The 8,530-nt window shown below is 34.0% G+C and overlaps 1 protein-coding gene across 3 annotated transcripts in view; it reads right to left on the bottom strand.

Moving 5' to 3' along the window:
- Window positions 1-8,513, bottom strand: part of LOC149895353 (alpha-1,6-mannosyl-glycoprotein 2-beta-N-acetylglucosaminyltransferase-like) — a 47,062-nt gene extending 38,549 nt beyond the window's left edge. For all 3 annotated transcript variants that reach the window (XM_090118859.1, XM_090118858.1, XM_090118857.1), the window contains exon 1: window positions 8,149-8,513. The gene's annotated coding sequence lies outside the window, so the exon portion shown is untranslated. The remainder of the gene's footprint in view (window positions 1-8,148) is intronic.
- Between the last annotated feature and the right edge of the window lie 17 nt (window positions 8,514-8,530).

Genomic DNA, 8,530 nt, shown 5'->3' on the forward strand with positions numbered 1-8,530 from the left:
TACCACGGGCGAAGCCGGGGCGGACCGCTAGTATATATATATATATATATATATATATATATATATATATATATATATATATATTATATACATAGGTACTGGTCGAATTGAGAAACCGAGTTTATTGGTCTATGATATATATCCTACTAATATTATAAATGCGAAAGTTTGTGAGGATGTTTGTGTGTGTCTGTGTGTGTGTGTTTGTTTGTTACTCTTTCACGCAAATACTACTGAACTGATTACAATCAAATTTAGCACACATATACAGGGTAACTTGGATTAACACATAGGATAGGTTTTATCCCGGAAATCGCACGGGAACGGGAACTATGCGAGTTTTTCTTTAAAAACGCGGGCGAAGCCGCGGGCGGAAATCTAGTTACATATAAAATGTATAATGTATGTAAGTAATTTGCATGCCGTTGAATGACGGCTAAACATGTTGTAGGTAATAATGTATTTTAACACCTATGTATTGGTATACATAGGTGTTAAAATACATTATTACATTTGTTTACTTGCAAATAAACTATTTATTTATTTAATAAGAAGGCATTTTATCTATACTAATATTATAAAGCTGAAGAGTTTGTTTGTTTGTTTGAACGCGCTAATCTCGGGAACTACTGGTCCGATTTGAAAATTTTTTTCGGTGTTAGATAGCCCATATCGAGGAAGGTTATAGACTATATTATATCATCAGTCATCACCCTAAGACCAACAGGAGTGAAGTAATGCGGGTGAAACCGCGCGCCACAGCTATATTCTTTCATAAATGGGTCTAATATTCAATTTGATAATTTAAAAAAAAATATCAATCATATTATTAAAATGCGGATTTATCGATTTCAAAGATTTAATAGCAAACAATACTAACATTTTTTTACAAAATTTCCGCTAATGTGACCACCTCTGTCCTTAGATTTACGCGTTCAACCAAACAGACAAACGAATTAAAAACATCAGTTTTTTCACATTATCATTCACATAATAAATCTGAAAAAACTACGAAGCGTTGATAATTAAAACAGCCTTGTTATTGCAATGGTGATTATCAAGAAATGCGCAGGAGTCGATCATTCGGAACAAAATCATAGTATTGAGAATTTGTTTAGTTTTTAACGGATTTATAGCCGGATTTAAACGTTTTAAACGTGTTTAAAACCTGTGTCAGGAAAATAATGTGTTACGTATTATAGTAGGTACATTTTATTTTTAACTAGCTTCCGCCCGCGGCTGCGCCCGCTTGATGTTTTGATAAAAGGCAGCCTATGTTCTTTCTCAGGGTCTAAAGATTGTCTGTGCCAAATTTCTTCAAAATCGGTTGAGAGGTTTAAGCGGGAAAGCATAACAGACAGACAGACAGAGTTACTTTCGCATTTATAATATTAGTAGGGATAATTTTTTAAACATAAAAATTTGCAAATTGAAGAGTTTAAAGGTCAAAATCCTGTTTTTTAACTTTTTAGCTTGAAAGCTAACACGGACGTACGGAGGATCGGACGGATATAGGACTTAGGAGTACATAATATTACCTACTGTGGCATATCCTTGAGATATTTTCAACTTTTTATATTTAAGGGATAACTTTGAAAAAAGGAGCCTATAATAATTGTAGACAGTTTCAACTATTTACCTATATTTAAAATCTTATCACTGTAGTTATTTAAAGAAAGAAAGAAAGAAATATTTCATAATTAAAACTGAGTTTTAAACACAACAATCTAAATATGAAAAAGTGAAAACTGACTGACTGTCACAGTGATCTTCCAAGGAACAGCCCAAACTACTGGACGGATTGGGCTGAAATTTGGCATGCAGGTAGATGTTAGGACGTTTGCAGCTGCGGGCAACAGCTACTATATTCTATACCAATCTATATCTACAGTTTAATTAACAGTAACAAAATATTCGAAAAACTGTAATCCCCAGTGTATAGTTTGTTTTTAATCTAGTTTTAAAACGAATAACCCAATAGCCTAATATCTAGACACGCAAGCTGAACGGTCAAGCGTGTGTTGGGCGGCCTCGTGGTTCCGGATATTATTTTAACTAGATTAATTCCGAATCGTAAATGTTAAAAATATCTTATGACGATTCAAAAGTTCTAGAGGAGGTTCTAATTGAATGAATAAATGATTGAATTTGAGTTTGATGTTTCCCGCAGCAAGTAGCAATTTTACAAGAATGAAACGTTTTAACGTGGTAAGTCAACGATATAACAATTCAAAATGGGGAAGATAGTTTACCAACACAACATTCGATCTTCAAAAACGATAAAACGCGCACACGATTAGAAGTTGGTTGAAAAAAATGAAAACGGAAAAATTTCAAGTCTTCATACTGTTGAAATAAGGTCGAAACTTTGCTCACTGTGTTTTCGGGTGAATCCACAGGGCACAGCTAGTATATGGGCTATTGTATGACCTGACATTCAAAACCAGGATGTCATTATCTTGTAGTATCATTATAAATGGACATAATGTATTACGTGTATGTAATGTAATGTATGGAATGACATTGACGCTTATGACTAGCTGCGCCCCGCGGTTTTACCCGCATTGCCTCGCTCCTGTTGGTCTTAGCGTGATGATATATGTATAGCCTATAGCCTTCCTCGATAAATGGGCTATCTAACAGTGTAGCGCATGCCGCGTGACGGTCGGCTGCCGAGTAGGTATACCTACTCGGCAGCCGCGATACACGCGACATGCGCTACACAGACCAAAAAGTTTGAGACGATGTAATAAAAGTTTCACTTTAACACAGAAACATAGAAATGCATACAATTTCACCATTCCATTACGATTTTTCAGATTCTTAATTTTTAACGAGCGTTCTGAATTCCGGACCGAAGGAATATAGCGCACGCACATCTTTCTATACATTTACTAGCGGTCCGCCCCGGCTTCGCCCGTGGTACATATGAAAAATAGATGTTGGCCGATTCTCAGACTTACCCGATATGCACAGAAAATTTCATGAGAATCAGTCCACCCATTTCGGAGGAGTATGCAGACTAACATTGTGACACGAGAATTTTATATATAAGAGATTGTAGGTGTACGTACACCGGATTTAAGATTATTTCTCAGTTGTGCTGCAAAATTGGTATGTTGATGAATTTGTAAGTATCCTCACATGCTAACGGAATTCAGATTATGACTTAAGAATCTGAATTTAGTCACGCATTCCGGTGGTGTGAGGCGAGCCTTATATTGTTTACGCTTCAAAGCGACTAGAGAAACAACAAAATGCACTAAAAACATAACACTCCTTCTGATAAAGTCGGGTAAAAAATGGTTACAATCCAATGATTTCAGGAAAAACGCATCCGCAGAAATGTTGCAACAAATTCCAATGTTTTATGCCAATAATATAACTTTACTATAATATTATTAAGAAAAAGCTAATTAAATAAGCAAAAATGTTTTGTAATGAACTTAACTTTCAGAAATTATTATTTTTAATGGATTTTAAACCCGATTTATTTAATAAAAACATCCATTTGAGAAGTTGGTTAAAAATATTATAATGAACCCAAAAAGCTGATGAATCAATACATGCGTGAAGCTCGTACACACAAAAACAGAATTCGCATGCGTATGCGCTATTTTTTGCATAATAAGTTGCAACGGTACTTCGTTAGGGTTGTCACCGCGAGGTTATAAAAAATAGTCATTTTTTTCTTAAAAAAATATACATGAGTGTTATATAATTAGGCGTTCAATTTTATTATTTGAAAAAGTTAAATACTACAGCATAATATAATAAAGCGTCTGAAACTTATCTCTATAATATAAAAATGAATCCCAAAATGTGTTGGTAAGCGCATAACTTGAAAACGGCTGAACCGATTTCGATAATTCTTTTTTTATTATATTCCTTGAAGTACGAGGATGGTTCTTATGTAGAGAAAACGTAAATATGTACCACGGGCGAAGCCGGGGCGGACCGCTAGTATATTATAATCTTAGTTTATTGGTCTATGACATCTACACTAATATTATAAAGAGGAAAACTTTGTTTATTTGTTTGTTTGATTGTAATGAATAGGCTCATAAACTACTGGACCGATTTTAAAAATTCTTTCACCATTCGAAAGGTACATTATCCACGAGTAATATAGATTATCACGCTAAGACCAACAGGAGCGGAGCCAAACGGGTGAAACCGCGCGGCACAGCTAGTAATTAATAAAGTGATAATATCTAGTTAAATTGCAAATTTGGAAAAAAAATATGATTCGACAATACATACTTTCAATATAAATAGATGGAACCTTATAGACGTTACTTTTTATAACGAAACTATGAAAATTAATTAGAGGATGCAAAATTCATACGAAGAACGATCGGCAGCAATAAAGTGAAGATAAGCGAAGCCACGGGAAAGCTATAGTAGATACTATCCTACTTCTTACTAATATTATAAATACAAAAGTTTGTGAGGATGTATGTGTATGTGAAGGTGTGTATGTTTGTTACTCTTTCACGCAAATACTACTGAACCGATTACAATGAAATTTAGCGCACATACAGAAGGTAATTTGGATTAACACATAGGATAGGTTTTATCCCGGAAATCCCACGAGAACGGTTACTATGCGGGTTTATCTTTGAAAACGCAGGCGAAACAGCAGGCGGAAAGCTAGTGTAATCTATAACGTCCAGAAAATACACGTTTCAGAGTTTGCGAACAAACTTCGAAACAACTATTTTAAGATTTTTGAAGAGAAACTTGTTTAGGCGCGTTGAGAGTAAAATTTCAAGGTCGCGTCATGGCAATACCGTCACGTCATGGAGCAAGAAGACGATTTTGGGATCTTTGAAATTTCACTTCTGACACGTATACTCGTCATACACGTCTTTTTATGTATTCGATAGCTTTGTGAATAGTTGTACTATTTATTTACCCCTAAGTAATAAGGGTTTCCGGGCAAAACAAAATTTATCGGATCAGCTAGTCGTATAAAATCTTGAGCGTTCCCACCGGAGATCCCGGGATCCCCTCTTTACTTGCGCGGAAGTAGGCCACCGTGAGGTTTTAGTCAGTAGGAGTCTGACATAACCGTGCTGCTGCCCCCGAAGCAGCCGGTATTCATGAAGAATTTCCTCACGTTAAAAAAAAAAAAAGTCGTATAAAATCTTATCAGCTGATGGTGTAAAAATATAGAAAGTTACAAATACACGATACATAGTAAACAGTTACATAATAATATTTCGACATAATTGTCTTGCATAGTGTTACATTGATGCTTACACCCACGACAAGAACGAATTCATCAAAGTTGTCTTATGATAATCATGTCTACACTTATCTAAATTTCTATACTAATATTATAAAGCTGAAGAGTTTTGTTTGTTTGAACGCACTAATCTCAAGAACTACTGGTCCGATTTGACAAATTATTTCGATGTTAGATAGCCCATTTATCGAGGAAGGCTATAGGCTTATATCATCACGCTAAGACTAACAGGACCGCAGCACTTCGGGTAAAATCTCGGAACACAGCTAGTGTTTATCACTCTATCTATTAAAAAAAACCGCATCATAATCCGTTGCGTAGTTTCAAAGATTTAAGCGTACAAAGGGACATAGGGACATAGGGACAGGGAAAGCGACTTTGTTTTATACTATGTAGTGACTAACACCGAAATAATTTTTCTTATAATATTATAAGTATAGATCTTAGTATAGATAAGCAAGCTTGATGTTTTTAATTGTAAATAGATTAATTATTTTTATAACAGCTCTTTTTATAAATAAATCACTATCACTACATAGTATAAAACAAAGTCGCTTTCTCTGTCCCTATTTCCCTATGTCCCTTTGTATGCTTAAATCTTTAAAACTACGCAACGGATTTTGATGCGGTTTTTTTTAAAAGATAGAGTGATTCAAGAGGAAGGTTTTAGTATATAATTTATTAGGTTTTAGACAAATCGGGCGAAGCCGCGGGCGGTAAGCTAGTATAAAATAAATATATTTCTCTAATATTATACTTGTGACAACCCTAGCAAAAGAAATAACCAGTTTTAGTCAATTATTAAAAACAAGTGACCGAGGCTTATAAAAGGCGAGTCTCTTTTCTTCTTTATAACGTTCTTTTATTTTTAATTTAAAGTTATACAATTTAGAGAAAATATTTTTTTAGCAGAATTCAATACATATTTCTCTATTTCCAAAAACTCAACTGTCGCTTATCCATACTAATATTATAAATGCGAAAGTAACTCTGTCTGTCTGTCTGTCTGTTACTCAATCACGCATAAACTACTGAACCAATTTTCATGAAATTTGGTATAGAGATATTTTGATACCCGAGAAAGGACATAGGCTACTTTTTATCCCGGGAAATTGACGCAATCCCGGAAATCCCACGGGAACGGGAACTATGCGGGTTTTTCTTTGACTGCGCGGGCGAAGCCGCGGGCGGAAAGCTAGTAACTAATAAAAATTTTATGCGAAAATATCTCTATCTGTTCCTTCTTCACTCTTAAACCACTAAAAAACGAAATTATAAAATTCTTTCCAGGAATTGAATACACACTTTTTAATCTCTCATACTAACCACTCGACCAAAACATTCATTTTTATAGATTTTTTATGAATTAATTAAAAATCAGTGATCCATAACACACACCTATAACCACAAAAACACATAATTCATTGCAATTTTATTATCCTGCAATTACCATGTTTATTGTAATTGTGTAAATTAATTGTTTAAATCATAGAGTAAGTAATGCAGATGTAGCACCTGATATATTATCTTAGATACTAATATACTAATACTGGCTTTTAAGAGAGCTGAGAATAGTTTGTTTGTTTGAACAGCTAATCTCAGGAACTATTGGTCTGAAATTATTTCAGTGTATATATCATCACGCTAGGACCAACAGGAGCAGAGCAAGGCGGACGAAACCGCGGGACGCAGCTAGTGTGCTATAAAAACGATTATCTATATCTAAAGCAATATTTGTATTTTGTTCTTATCAGATTGATTTATATTAATGTTTGAAATTAAACATCGATTTATCTTCAAAAACTTTCTCATTGATTATTAATATTAGTAGGAAGTAAGATAAGATTATACAGATTAGCCGTGCTCGCGGTTTTACCCACAGTGCTCCACTCCTATTGGTCGTAGCGCCTATATAGCCTATAGCTTTCCTCGATAAATGGGCTTCCTAAACACAGAAACATTTTTTCAAATTGGACCAGTTTGTTTGTTTGAACGCACTTATCTCAAGAACTACTGGTCCGATTTGAAAAATTCTTTTGGTGGTAGATAGCCTATTTATCGAGGAAGGCTATAGGCTATATATCATCAACCTAAGACGAACAGGAGCAAAGCAATATGGGTAAAGCCGTGGGGCACAGCTAGTAAACAATAATATTAATTGTAAATCATATTTAACTTCTATCAAATTAAAGAAAATGCGACAGATATTTAAACACAGAAGGAACATGACTACTTCTTTATTTCTTTTTTTATATTTTGTTTTTTATTTTTTAAAACATCAACTATTAACAGTGGATAACGTCTTTTTTAATCAGACAGTAATAAAAATAACTATAAGTAAATACAAGACTTTTATAAGCTAACTAGCTGCTCCGCGCGGTTTCACCCCCGTGGCTCCACTCCTGTCAGTCGTAGCGTGATGATATATCCTTCCTCGATAAAAGAGCTATCTAACACCGAAAAATTTTTCAAATCGGACCAGTAGTTCCCGAGATTAGCGCGTTCAAACAAACAAACTCTTCAGCTTTATAGTATAGATTCGAACTCAAAGAAATAAATCGATCAAAGTAAGATGTAAATAACGCATGACATCACTCTTATAAACATAAATCTTTCTAAATTATTACAATGTTGTTCTGTTCTACTTTACAACTAGATTTCTGCCCGCGGCTTTGCTCGATTTGAAGGAATCTTAACAAATAATCTTCCTCGAGAATAATAAAAACCGCATAAAAATTCGTTGCGTAGTTTTATAGATTTAAGTATACATAGGGACAGAAAGTTTGTTTTATTTTATACTATGTAATGATGTGTTCTAGACAGGTATAAATTTGTAAACACTTGAAAGCATAAAATTATGTAAGCGATTATTTGTATATTAAAGAATTATAACTTACCACATGAAAAAACAAATCTTGTTTTCCTAAATAATTTTCAATTCGTCTATATCACAGACATTCAAAGCACCATACACAAACAAATACTAATAACATAACTTATATTAACGTTAACAATCGTTAATCTATCATTGATCAATAATTATAATTTTTAATTTATTCATTTATTCATTTGCGTGTCTAAGATTATTAATTTTATACAAAAATTTTTGTTATTTAGGCCGCGGTTTTATCGATCGAACATGATTTCGTTTGTCAAGTTAATTATTATTTATTTAATCCCGCAACGTCCATAGTTAGTCACTACTTGCGGTTTTGCAAAGATCACCACAATTTTTTACCGAGTGATTCCGAGACCAATCGAAAATTGATTATTGATTTA

The sequence above is a fragment of the Colias eurytheme genome, chromosome 31 (assembly GCF_061535395.1).
Source record: "Colias eurytheme isolate Ceu_HAF_F1 chromosome 31, ilColEury1 Martin Lab GWU primary, whole genome shotgun sequence".
Lineage (NCBI taxonomy): Eukaryota > Metazoa > Arthropoda > Insecta > Lepidoptera > Pieridae > Colias > Colias eurytheme.